Here is a 13,265-nt window from a genome sequence, read left to right as displayed (position 1 = left end):
CAATTTGTGTCTCCACACGATAACTCGAAAGGTATATATATATATATAGCTTTATTTTGACTAGTAGAATAATGCTCTGTAGTCCGTGGGCACCATTTTTTAGAACACCAGATATTTCCAATTATATTTGCTTTTCTGTTTTAAATACAATGTATTATTGATGGTAAACTAATCTCTTTCCAGCCTTAGAAAAAAGTAGATGTAAACAAACCCACCTGGCTAGCAGTGGATCGATGACCAGTGATTGGTTATTGGTCTCACTGCACTAATATCCTACCGCAATATAATCCATACTAAAATAATAATTTCAAATAAAAATATCCGAATTTATCCTGTATTTTGTGATAATAAACGTAATATATATAATATTTAACAACAGACGTAGCTTTATTTCAACCTCACCCGTCCTTGGACATATAGTACTTACTGCGCATGCGTATGCGTTCGCGCGCCAACCCCACTCATTTGAAATTGTAGAATGCAGAGAGTTCCATGGCGAAAAAGTGTTACAATAATCCACCTTCCTCTCGTGTTATAAATCACAAAAGAGAACGTCAGGAACAGAAACAATCTCGTTTATATAACGATTTAAGAAAATATGTATTTCCAACATGATAGTAGTCAGTGTCAGTGCGTTAATTATATACCAACCAACAGAGCCTTACACTTTGGAAACTATGCGACGACAATAAGCTAGCAGAAGATCTTGTTCACGTCTCTCGCTGCCGAAGTACGTGTGAGCCGCGGAGTAATACATTTCACTTTGTTTACATCTACTTTGTTCTAAGGCTAGAAAGACTTTACGAACATTACATGTGCCAACTCGACCAAAACTTGAATAAGTAAGCTATAAAAAATACTTCAAAAGTAACTAACGTTATCAAATTCAAACTCCAAATCGCTCAATTTTATGTGAAGTAATCTCGTGAAAAAAGTTGTTCACATTTTTCACGAGCAATTATGTCACAATCTTAAGAGTATATGTACTCCAGGAGAGTGTCCGGTATGCCCATTTTTCAAAAGTTGGCAACCCTATCCACCAGGTGGGCAATCGCCTACTCTGCATACCTTTGGTGCCCTGCCTGCATGCATAAAAGTAATACCTAATAATAATAATAATAATAATAATAATAATAATAATAATAATAATAATAATAATAATAATAATAATAATAATTATTATTATTATTATTATTATTATTATTATTATTATTATTATTATTATTATTATTATTGAAAATTTGAGAATTTAATGCTGCAATTACAAAAGGCGTCAAACCAACAAACGACAAGGAGGGGGCGTGAATTATGCTGGGTTCACGAAGGGAGATGCTGAATATTCAAGGTCCGGAACTATTACTTTACTATTACAGCAGAGATAATTTCCGTAAGCTTTTACGTTAAGCCAAAACAAACCTATTTCATTTTACAGATTTAAGTAGTTTATTCTTATTCTTATTATTCTTATTCTTATTCTTATTCTTATTCTTATTCTTATTCTTCTTATTCTTCTTCTTCTTCTTCTTATTATTATTATTATTATTACTATTGAAAATTTGAGAATTTAATGATGCAATTACAAAAGGCGTCAAACCAACAAACGACAAGGAGGGGGCGTGAATTATGCTGGGTTCACGAAGGGAGATGCTGAATATTCAAGGTCCGGAACTATTACTTTACTGTTACAGCAGAGATAATTTCCGTAAGCTTTTACGTTAAGCCAAAAGAAACCTATTTCATTTTACAGATTTAAGTAGTTTATTATTATTATTATTATTATTATTATTATTATTATTATTATTATTATTATTATTATTATTATTATTATTATTATTATTATTATTATTGAAAATTTGAGAATTTAATGATGCAATTACGAAAGGCGTCAAACCAACACACGACAACGAGGGGGCATGAATTATGCTGGGTTCACGAAGGGAGATGCTGAATATTCAAGGTCCGGAACTATTACTTTACTGTTACAGCAAACATAATTTCCGTAAGCTGTTTCGGTAAGCCAAAACAAACCTATTTCATTTTACAGATTTAAGCAGGTTTTTCTTTTCTTTCTTTCTTTTTAGCATCACACTAAATTTAATTTTAATTTTGTCATCCTATCAAGATTCTCCTTTTGAAAGCCCTCTCTCGCAACAAAATGAACAAGTGTGTGAAACCATGCACAAGTGAATGTTAATACAGAACATAAGGACAGGTCGTAAAAAGACATGCAATTAAAATAGTTTGTGGTCTCTTTTAACAGCTCATGCAATTAGAAATAAGAGAACAAAAATTTGCCATTATAACACCACCAACCGAAGAACTTTTATGATGTACAAAGGTTATTCTATTTTTACAATAAATGATACAAAAAGAGATTTAAAAGGTCAGCAAATTTTAATTCAACAAAAAGGAAAGTCATACATGACAGAAATGTGCAAACAAAGTTATTTGTAGCATTGAGAATGTTTACATTAACTGCATGAACATTATTATTATTATTATTATTATTATTATTATTATTATTATTATTATTATTATTATTATTATTATTATTATTATTATTATTATTATAGTCTGCGTTTCTTTGTTATGTGAATTCCTGAGTTCGATTCCTTATTGAACTTGGAACTGTCATGAGAAATGCTTCCAGTTCATGAGGAATCCAAACATCGAGCTCGCTTATGTATCCTAGCTTCTTAAGTAGGTATATCATACTATAAAATAGTTTCTCAACCTGGGGGTCACGAGAGGGTTTCGTCGGGGTCGCGAAGATAAGCGGAAGATGAATGAACTGACCAAATTTGGTTTTAATACATTCACTTTTAGGGAAGTTGCTGTATCTACTATATACAAGAAATGGATTCTACTATTATAGAAATACGTAAACGGATATCGTGAGATCTTCGCAATAGGTATATTAAAAATCCTACACAAGCTTGTTATAAACCAGAAATTATAAAGGGGTCGCCAGCAAGAGGATGTGATAAAATGGGGGTCGTGATAGGAATTAGATTGAAAACCACTGCTATAAATCATACACTATATAGTATAGTATACTAAATATATATAGTATATAGTACAGTGGAACCCCTCAACTTGGACACCCCTCTAACTTGGACATTTTTCTTCGGAACCAGAAAACTTCCTATTGATTTCTGTGTATTAGAAACCCTTATAACCTGGACATCCTTCTATCTTGCATCTTGGACACACACATTAGAAACTAAGTTGGACACCTAAAAGATCAAGGATGTTATAAAATAGAGGATCTGCCCATACTACCAAATCGTGAAGCCATACGTCACAGCTTCGCCACACCCACTCCGCACCACTAAGATCGCATAGTTTCGAGGTAACAATCATGTCGGATATGAGAGTAGCCAATCAGACGTGCCGGCTCAGACGATGCACGGTTGTTGTTTAGCTTCATTGAGTTTATATGTTGAAGATACGTATGGGCAGATCCTCTATTTTATAACATCCTTGTAAAAGATACACCACACAGGTAAAGGAGAATAAAAAATGAACTCGAGAATAGATCGTGGGTGAGGGAGAAGAACAGATGACCTACTTTCATGAGAAAACAATAAAATTTCGAGAACAGATGGAGGGTGACAAGTAGAGAGGCCAGTAATGCACTCTTTATTCCGTACAAACTAAACATTACAGTTTTATCTGTGACGTCATAAGACGTTTGAAGTTGTAAAAATGAGTACGCGGAAGTTGAACCAACTGACGTTAGAAGCAAATCGATTGCTTGAAGAATGGTGACAGCTGTAGGAAATTAGCAGATAAATTTCGGGTTTCAAAATCGACAATATCGAACATTAATAGAATTAAAAAGGTTATTGTAAAATCATTGGGAACAAACTTGTAGCGCTCGACGGAAATGGGTACATCACACGAAACACTACACGAAGAAATGAATGATATGGTGATCACTTTTTTTTCGTCTTTGTCGCAAAAAATATCTCTGCAAGTGGAACATCATAGTGAATTACTAAGATATGTACGTACCTGCATTGTGGCCTGAATTGTATTGCACAGTTCAATTCAAGATGTGTTTTTACATAAAGATGCTGTAAGAGTATTCAACAATACCAACATGATGTGTATGTACTGTTCTGCTTACAATATAGCATATTGATGCATGCAATAATGTAGGATGCTTTTCTACGTAACATGGTCGTGATACAAACCTCTGCCCCTTTATCTTGGACAGTTTTCGAAGGAACCGCAGGTGTCCAACTTAGAAAGGTTTCACTGTATATATACTACTATAGTATGGTATACTATAAAACATAATACACTGATGCATATAAAGTGTAAACACATATTGATGATATACATTACGTACAAATAATATATACTTCACTCGCAGGAGTATGTTTGTCAGAACTACTGATTCACTGTTAGAAATATATGTCACTTTTAGGATAGTTGTGTCACTGTTAGAAATGTCATACTTTTATTGTTTGTCACTGTCAGGACTAATGTGTCACACTTAGAACCATATGTATTAATGTTATGAGTATTCTGTCACTGTAAGAAGTAGTTAATCACTGTTAAAAGTATATTGTCACTGTTCCCAATATTGTGTCATTGTTCCGAATATTGTGTCATTGTTCCCCATGCCGTAAGCGTCGGTGGACTACCGATGGACAACTAGTGACGTCTCGCAGCGACGATTCGCGGTGGCTCCATTCCGTTTTGAAAATTATACCATCAGCGGCAGAGACGTGACGAACCGCCAATGAATAACAAAATTACTCTCCTAAAATATGTTAAATCGCCTATATGTGTAATTTGTTTACATTAAAGTGAGTCTAAAAACCACTGCTAAAAAAGTAAAAAGAAAGTACCCAGGGGTGAGCGCGAACCACCAAACTTTTGAATACTAAGCGCGTGGTCTTCCGACTTGGCCACGGTGGCGATAAAAAAATGTCGCTTGTAGAGGAAAAATCGTTGAGATCTTTTCAATTTCGCTAATCATAGTGCTCCTGTAACCGTGTATATTCAATGACAACCGTTTCGGATCAGATAAAATCCACCCGCCATATAATTTTATAACAAAATGACAATGGTTCTCCCATATTCACTTTCAAATGATCGGCGACAGTTGCCACCTAAATTCATACAATTATACGCATTCATCTCAAGATATTTAACTTCATTATGTAGAGGCAGCAATTACTCTTGACCCCCGGAGCTCACTTTAGGAATAATTCGTCAGGAAGAAAATAATAGTATATAATAATAACCGCATGCACATGATTAGCGATAGATCGTCTTGGTCCCTTCGCGATTCTCCGCGACGAATTGAAGAAGCGCGGACCAAAATGAGGCCCTCGCTGCTACGCGGTGGTAACTTGAACACCTCGACTCTAGATAGCTGTTTCGACTCGACGAAAACCTGCCGCCAGTGGTACACTAGCGGCAATCCTTCGACGCGTCGCTATATCGATGATTGACATTTACCGGCAAGTGGGCCACTAATTGTTGGCGACGTTTACGGTACGAGATTAGAAGTGATGTGTCACAGGTAAAAGTTTATGTGCTACTGTTAGAGTATTCTGTTACTATAAGGAGTATCGAGTCACAGTTAAGTGCATGTGTGTCACTCTTAGGAGTATCCATAGGCATGCCCACCAAAAATTTTCTAGAGGGACAGCACCCTTCACTCAATATTGTGGGTCAAATTTAAAGAAAGGCTGATGTCATTGCACCCCTCCCTTCATTTTCAAAATGTCACATAACATGAATTAAAGTGCTGCAATTTAGGATAGATAAATCCTATCAATGGTGATAACAGGTTCTACTCCAGTGACACAAACAATCCTATTGATGGTACTATTGACAATATTTATTATAATTAATGGGATTTCCAGGGCGATGATATTAATTTGTAGGTTTCATAATAGTACAATGAACTTATGATCAGTGACTAAGCATATTATTCAAGTTCATGTTTCCATTTATGATTTGTATTGTTTCCCATTTTGACACTGAAATTGGGTCTTTAAGTGTCCTGTTAAAAAGCTCCAACCTCTGATAATATCTCTAGCCATATGAGCCCAAGAAACGTAGATCCTTCTTCAAAAAGCCGCAAAACCCCAGCTGCTGATCCTGAAGATGTGTTGACAATTCCGTCAGTCTTCATCTTTTTCAACGTAGAGAGAATTTCTTCATAATGTTAAACAACTCCCGTTATTAGACTAAGTCTACAAATTCACCTAGTGGGACACAAGGATTTAATGTTTACAATGTTTAAGATGAGATCACAAGCATGAGCCTCGATTAGAGCAGAAAATCGTGACCTCGCTGAAAGTTACTGCGAAAACAGTACTCATAGTTCGTGCACGAACTGCAGAGTTTCTCACTACTTCTCATGCACTACAGACACCCTTAATCACAAGAATAGTACTGTGAGCTCCACAATGTACGTACAAAGCAAGAAGTTGCTGTTTACATATAATAGATGGGACACTAATTCCAGAGCCATCACTCGTATTTCCAGAGCCATCATAAATTTGTCCACTGAGTTGAGCAATTGAAAGCTGGAGTCTCACTATCTCATCCAGAATAACTGAAGCTATAAACTCACCAGTAGTTTTTTGATATACTGTAGAACACAAGAAAACTTTCATGAGAACATAGATTTTCATCAACTTACCTGGTACGAATACTTAATTGTTCTTCGCCATTCACATCACGGGAACCATCAGACGCGGTAGAGAACAGAGGAGGGTTTTGAGATTTGATTTTGTTACATATATGAAAAGCAATTTCTTGGCTTATGGTTTCGAGATTTCGTTCTGGATTTTAACATCCATGAAATTACATATCTTCATGTTTCCCTTTATCCGGCTCTTCAATTGTGGAAAATCTTCAGACCAAAGGCTCATCAACTGAAATAAATTCCTGAACCGGGAGTCATGTTCTCTAAATGCGAGTCCTTGTCTTGCAAGATAACATATACTTGAGATTACATTTTTCCAGTAATTTCCTGGTTTTCAGTTGTTCATCTAAAATTTTTCTGTTTAATTGGTTTTCTATCGGATTTCTTTCTCTGCGCGTAGCGCAGTACAGCCAGTTTATGGCATTCTGAAGTTTCATGTATACTTAATTTCTCTTTAGCTTTCTTCCAGTTGCAAAATCCTACAGTAGAGAAATCGTCTTGCATGGTTTTAGAAAGAACTTTTTTTTTTAATGTTTTTCAAGATGTCCATACAGTAAAAGCAGAAAATAACGTTAATTTTGGATAGACGTGCAGCCACGGAAGGAACCAAGTTGGCACAAATTTCAATGTTCGACCTTTCAGGGACTGTTGTGGAAAATTTGTAGGTAACGCTAAAATCTAATTGGGCTTTAAAAGTTTCGAAGGGTGGGGAGAATTTGAACCTCTTGCTAGACGTGGAGATTGAGAGTTTTTTTTTTTCTATAGACACTAATGCTGATGGTGACCAATACAAGATTTGAATTTCCATTGTCAGTTTCAGGTTGTTATCCATCAGCTGAACTACAATTTGAATTAATTTTTCTCTTCTTTTCTTCAACAATAGCACTGCTTTGGCCCACGTGCTGTCTTCTTTTCTTTTTATTATGACAAATCGATCCATTTTAAACAATAAAACAACACTAAACACAAACAAGAGATGAGAAACTTCATATCAACGTTATATTCACAGTAACACACATAAACACAGCTGTCTAAATAACGGTACTGTCCAACAGTCCTTTCACACGCTGCAAAACATGACCTTTCAAAAACAGTGGTGCACTTGCGAACAGCCCAGTTGACGAAGTTGAACAATACATTAGAAAGAACATGCAAAGAGACCAACGTTACCCGCACACGAAGAAAAAGATCTTTTTAGGCAGGTTTTGAGTTGTATTTCCGAAGCTAAACAGTGTTGTAAGTCTTCCATCGATTGTCGAGGTTGGCACAATAATGGTGGTATTTTTACACGAAGCCGGTACAGCAAGAGTCGGTATATTAAATAAAAAAAGATCATTCCACATTTTCTCTTTTCTCTTTGTAATGCTGTAAGTGTAGCGGGAAAGGAATCTCTTTAGACACTTAGAAAGCAACATTTTTTTCTTGCCGCTACCGCTTTCTTGGAGGACTAAAGATAAAATCTCAAGGCAGAAATATCTGAAACTGAGCATGAAACTTTTGATAAGTACTAAATCAAATTCGAAATATTTTTGCCTTGGAACCAAGTTGTAAATCTTTCACAAAGCTGTAGCTGTTCAAAATGAAAAGACACACTAAGAATTGCGCGTACTTTCAATTAGAATCTACTATTTTCATAAAGATACTAGCTCACACACACACAATTAATTATAATGTCAGTGATAGGCTATATGGTGTTCATTGGGCCAAACACTACAAACAATAAAGATTCATCTTACACTGGAGAAATAGTTATGTTTCATCATTTGACCATAAAACAAATGCCGGAGAGATATACTAACCTCGTATACAAATGTGTGGTGTTGGGATGTATAACTCGTTGAGATATGATGCTTTACTTTTTAAATTTCCAATACTTCCGCGTACTCCTAAAAAATGTAATAAAGAAATAACGTCCATTTAAAAAAATATTCAATTATAACTGAACAATCTTCACAAAATTTGCAATCGGTCAGTGAAAACGGCATCTTTTCAGAGCTTGTAGTTTCCGAGATATCATCGTTAAAAGAATTTGCCACAAACATATAAACGTTTCTTGACCACAAACATATAAACGTAGCGTTTTAATATATAGATATTTCGAAATTTTATTTTTGCTGCAAATGAATGTGTGCACGGTTTTTGGTAGTTTTCGACGTAGCTAATACAGTGTCGCTACATTCTATACTTCATTTATATTCCCTGGTAATTGTTACAGAATTTTCTAGAATAAAACTGTAATTCCTTTCAATTCCAGGAATTATTCATTGACAATCAACGTTCCCATTCCAGTATTTCATCATTTTTGCCGAGATATTTGGGGAAGAATTCCTGCTATACAATTTTCTGGGAGGGGACAATCCTTTCCTATAAAATTTCTGGGGGGACGCGTCCCCCTCATCCTCCCGACTGGCACGCCCATGGAGTATCCATGGCACTGTTACGAGAACAACAACAACAACAATATTAATACCTGTATTAATTACAAGAGAATGTCTTACGTATACAGTACATATATGAATAAAGAATTTATTGTAGGAGAATAAAAGCGAACATCATAAATGTTTTTAGTTCCATTAAAATATAATTTTCTCGAATACTACCTATCAAAATTTACCTGCAAGAGCTCCTTCATGGCAAAGCGATTAACGTACGCGCCTTTGTCGTGGAAAACCTGGGTTCAATCCCCGGCGGGAGCTCATGTTCGGACGTTAATCAGTAGGTCCACGTCTCATATAGCCTCGTTACTGAAAGGAACGCTAAAAATTCAAAATCAATTCAACTCAACTCTACTCGATTTACCTTCAAGCATCTCGTTTTGTTAAAATAAATGTCATCTATTGATGGATACGTATATCTCGTCTTTCAATAAATGATATACACAGTTTTTCCGGGAAATAATAGAACTGATTTTTTCTCGCCTAAACGTGGTGAAGGGGGCGAATGTTACTGCGTTGGTTGGGTAGTAGTGGGTCTTAGCTACCAGCGCCAGTCGCCAGTCGTTTCCAAGCCTTCACGGAGTGTAGACAGAGTTTAGGGTGAACCCCTTTCAAGGTGCTTTATTATCTCGACAATGAATCGTTTGCTAGAGCAGCATTACGCGTTGAAGTTTTGTGTCAAACTGTTTAAAACTGCGAGTGAGGCCCATGACATGAGATCATGGCACATCTCGGCCTAACTTAGCACAAAAACAAAAACAAAAAAAAAAAAAAAAAAACGCATGAGCAAGTCGAAAATGAAATGGATGTTGATAATCATTTTCTTTGACTGCAGAGGAGTGGTACACAGAGAGTTTGTGCCGCCCCTGATAAGACTGTGAATTATATGTGGAAGTACTTGAAAGACACAGGAAACGAGTCGCCCGCGTACGTCCAGTAATCGCTGGATCATGGAAGCTTCATCACGACAATGCGCCGCGCCACACCGCCTTTGCTGTCATGGACTTCCTGACCCAACATGGCATCACACAGCTTCCCCAGCCACCCTACAACCCAGATGTCGCTCCTTTTCCCCCGCGACTAAAGAAGATCATGAAAGGACGACCCCCACGACTCGTCCGGGCCATTCAAGAGGCTGTAAGGAGGGAACTGAAGAGCATTCCAGTTTCTGCGTTCCAGCGAGCCTTCAGTGATTCGCATTGTCGCTGGAAACGCTGAATTGATGCAGAAGGGGCCTATTTTGAAAACAACAATAACAATATTGATACAATGTATAAATTACGAAAGGATGTCTTACGTTTGCAGTACATATATACATAAATAATCTGATGCAGCAGAAAAAATCGATGTTCATTGTAGTAAGTCAAAGTGTCAAGATTATGAATAATTTTATTTTTAAAAATTCAGTCCTACTACTTTCCGTACAAACCCTGTAATTAAACAAATAATTAAACTTTAAGAGTATAATTTTGGGGTATATCTTTAACCATGCCATTTTGGGGTATATCTCTTGTTAGCGTCACAATGGGAAGCCAAATGAGGGTATACTTGAGTTTCATCTTATTAGATCACGTGATTATCATACTGTATCAAGCTTTAGGATTTATTTAGGATTTCTGTTCGTCCCGGAAAATCCGGGATCGTCACGGAATCGAAATCTGCGTCCCGAAAATATTTCTCGGGACGCTTAAATGTCCCGGATTTCAGCGAAGAAGAAACGAAGGGAACAAGGGCGCCCATGTTGTGGTTTCCAAAAGGGAAGGGCAAGAATAAGCAACGTTTCAAAAATAGTTTCAAATTTTGCTGTAACTAATGTAAAAATTCTATTGGATTTTCGATATTCTGAAGTACAATTTCCTCTAGGGGGCGAGTGCCCCCACCTTGCCCCCCTGATGGAAGCTCTTGGAAGGGATTATTATTATTATTATTATTATTATTATTATTATTATTATTATTACAGGATTAGGTCTATTATCATTCTCTCCAACTTCTGTGTATGGCAATTCAAAAGTTGAAAAAAAAACTTGAATACATAAAACATGGATTTAATTAAATTCACGATTTAACTACTTTGACATTGAACGAAGCATTCGTTTCATTGGGCCAGGGACGAAAGGTTTTACTGCTCAATTTTTGTGTTATCTTGAGTACTCTGTTTCAATCTGCATCTTGCTTCTGAAATATTTTAATCAATAATCCATGACCGATACTTTTGGTAATTTTCCACTGACCATTCAAGAACTAAAATAGCCTATAATTGTTTTAATTAATAAAGCTGAACAGACAACAATGGGAATCATCATCATCATTACCATACCTTGAATGATCTAAAAACAGACTCTGAAAGCCACGAAACATAACAGATCCTGAGAAATTAAAGAAAAATAATTTTGCTTACCAGGAGGTGAAGATAAATAATCTGCTTACGTTTGCTTAACTAGGGATGAGAAGGTCTACTAAAATTACTAAAAATGTGATTACGTAATACTTGAACAACTCTAATGGGAGAAATTAAATTAGTATGTAATACTTCTTTTCATTTTAAGAACATCAAAGATTCTCATAATTTAGTAGCGTCGTGGATTTTCATTTTTGAAATATGGCAACCGTAGATTTACCCCCTTTCTTTTTTTTAAAAGATCTTCTTTCTCGAAAACCGACCACTAAATTCTATTATTTTTCTCACCAGCAATAACAATCTATCGAATAGTACTGTACATGTCTTATTTATGAACCTTTTCTTCGTTACACAGTATAATATTGTAAAATACGAGAGTGGATTGAAAAATTCGTGGCCTGAGTAAGAAGGAATCAATTATTTTATGTTTGTATGCATTAGCTGCGTAGCTATATCCGTTAGTAGTCACTGTGTAAAATTTCATTTCTATATTGTTTCAGGTGAGGAGTTTACAAGGCGCTAAGTCGGCGGACATGACAGAAATTTGTGACATGGAGAAAAATCGAGCAACGAACTGTCATTAAGTACGGTACCTGCATAAAAAGGGCGTATCACCACAGTAAATTCATATGGGCATGGTAGAGACACTAGAAGACTCCACGACCTCGTATTTCATGGTGAAAAAAGTGGATAGCTGGATTTAAGCGTGGCAGAAACTATTTGAATGGAATACAAGGCAATGGTAGGTCTTCAACGTCGACCACTACACAGTATTGTAGTCCTAAAATTTTCAGAGGGTACACGCTGATTTGAGATCATCTATCATTGTCATAAGAGACATTGAAGGCACTTTAAATGAACAACGTAAATCGTATGATTTATTAATTAATTCAATATAAAGAATACGTTACTGTTTTATAGTCTAAGAGCATTTCATGCTACAGTAGAGCGTCGATTATCCAAACGTCGGTCAACCGAACGACCGCTTAACCGAACTGTGTACTCGCTCGCACCTGTTACTCTCCCACCCTACCGTCCATCATCCCCCTCACTCCCAAACCAAGTTTCCCACAGTAGTCGCCGCACTGAGCCACCGCTGGCGGAACATTGCTTCTAATGAGGCCTTCATAAGGCGCTGCTGACCGGCCAAGCCGCCAGTCGCTGTGTTTCAACAATCAGCACACTTCTGTCGGTTTGGCACTAGCTGTAGAAGTACAGTCCAGTACAGTACAGTTCGATTATCCGAACAAACCAGTTTTCCGAACACCCATGTCCCCCAATTACTTCGGATAATCGACGCTCTACTGTATTTTCTTGATGGCATTCCTTACATAAATCGCAGCATTAATAATATATGTGAATGTAGGTATGGAGAAAAAATCAACTCACTCCGAGAAGGAACATTAAAAAATCGCGTAGGTTTTTTTTTCATGATTCTATGTTTGAACATTTGCTAAGAATATAAGAGTAAAAAAAAAGTGATATAGTCACTTGATCATTGGAGTCATGACCCGATTAAATAAATAAATAAATAAATATAAACGAAACTATATACTTTGAAGCAGAAGATACACTCTCATCACTAAGATTAAGCAGAGGGTATACGGCGTGTACCGCCGTGCACCCTCGACTACAGCCTTGCCACTACAGAAAATGTTACTAAAATTTGTGACCTGATTTTGAATGATCGTAGAATCAAAATCGGAGAGATAGCTGAGACTGTGGGTATTTCCTATGAGCAAGCACAAAACAT

This window comes from Thermobia domestica, chromosome 14 (assembly GCF_964235325.1).
Source record: "Thermobia domestica chromosome 14, izTheDome1.hap1.1, whole genome shotgun sequence".
Classification (NCBI taxonomy): Eukaryota; Metazoa; Arthropoda; class Insecta; order Zygentoma; family Lepismatidae; genus Thermobia; species Thermobia domestica.
This window is presented reverse-complemented; position numbering follows the sequence as displayed.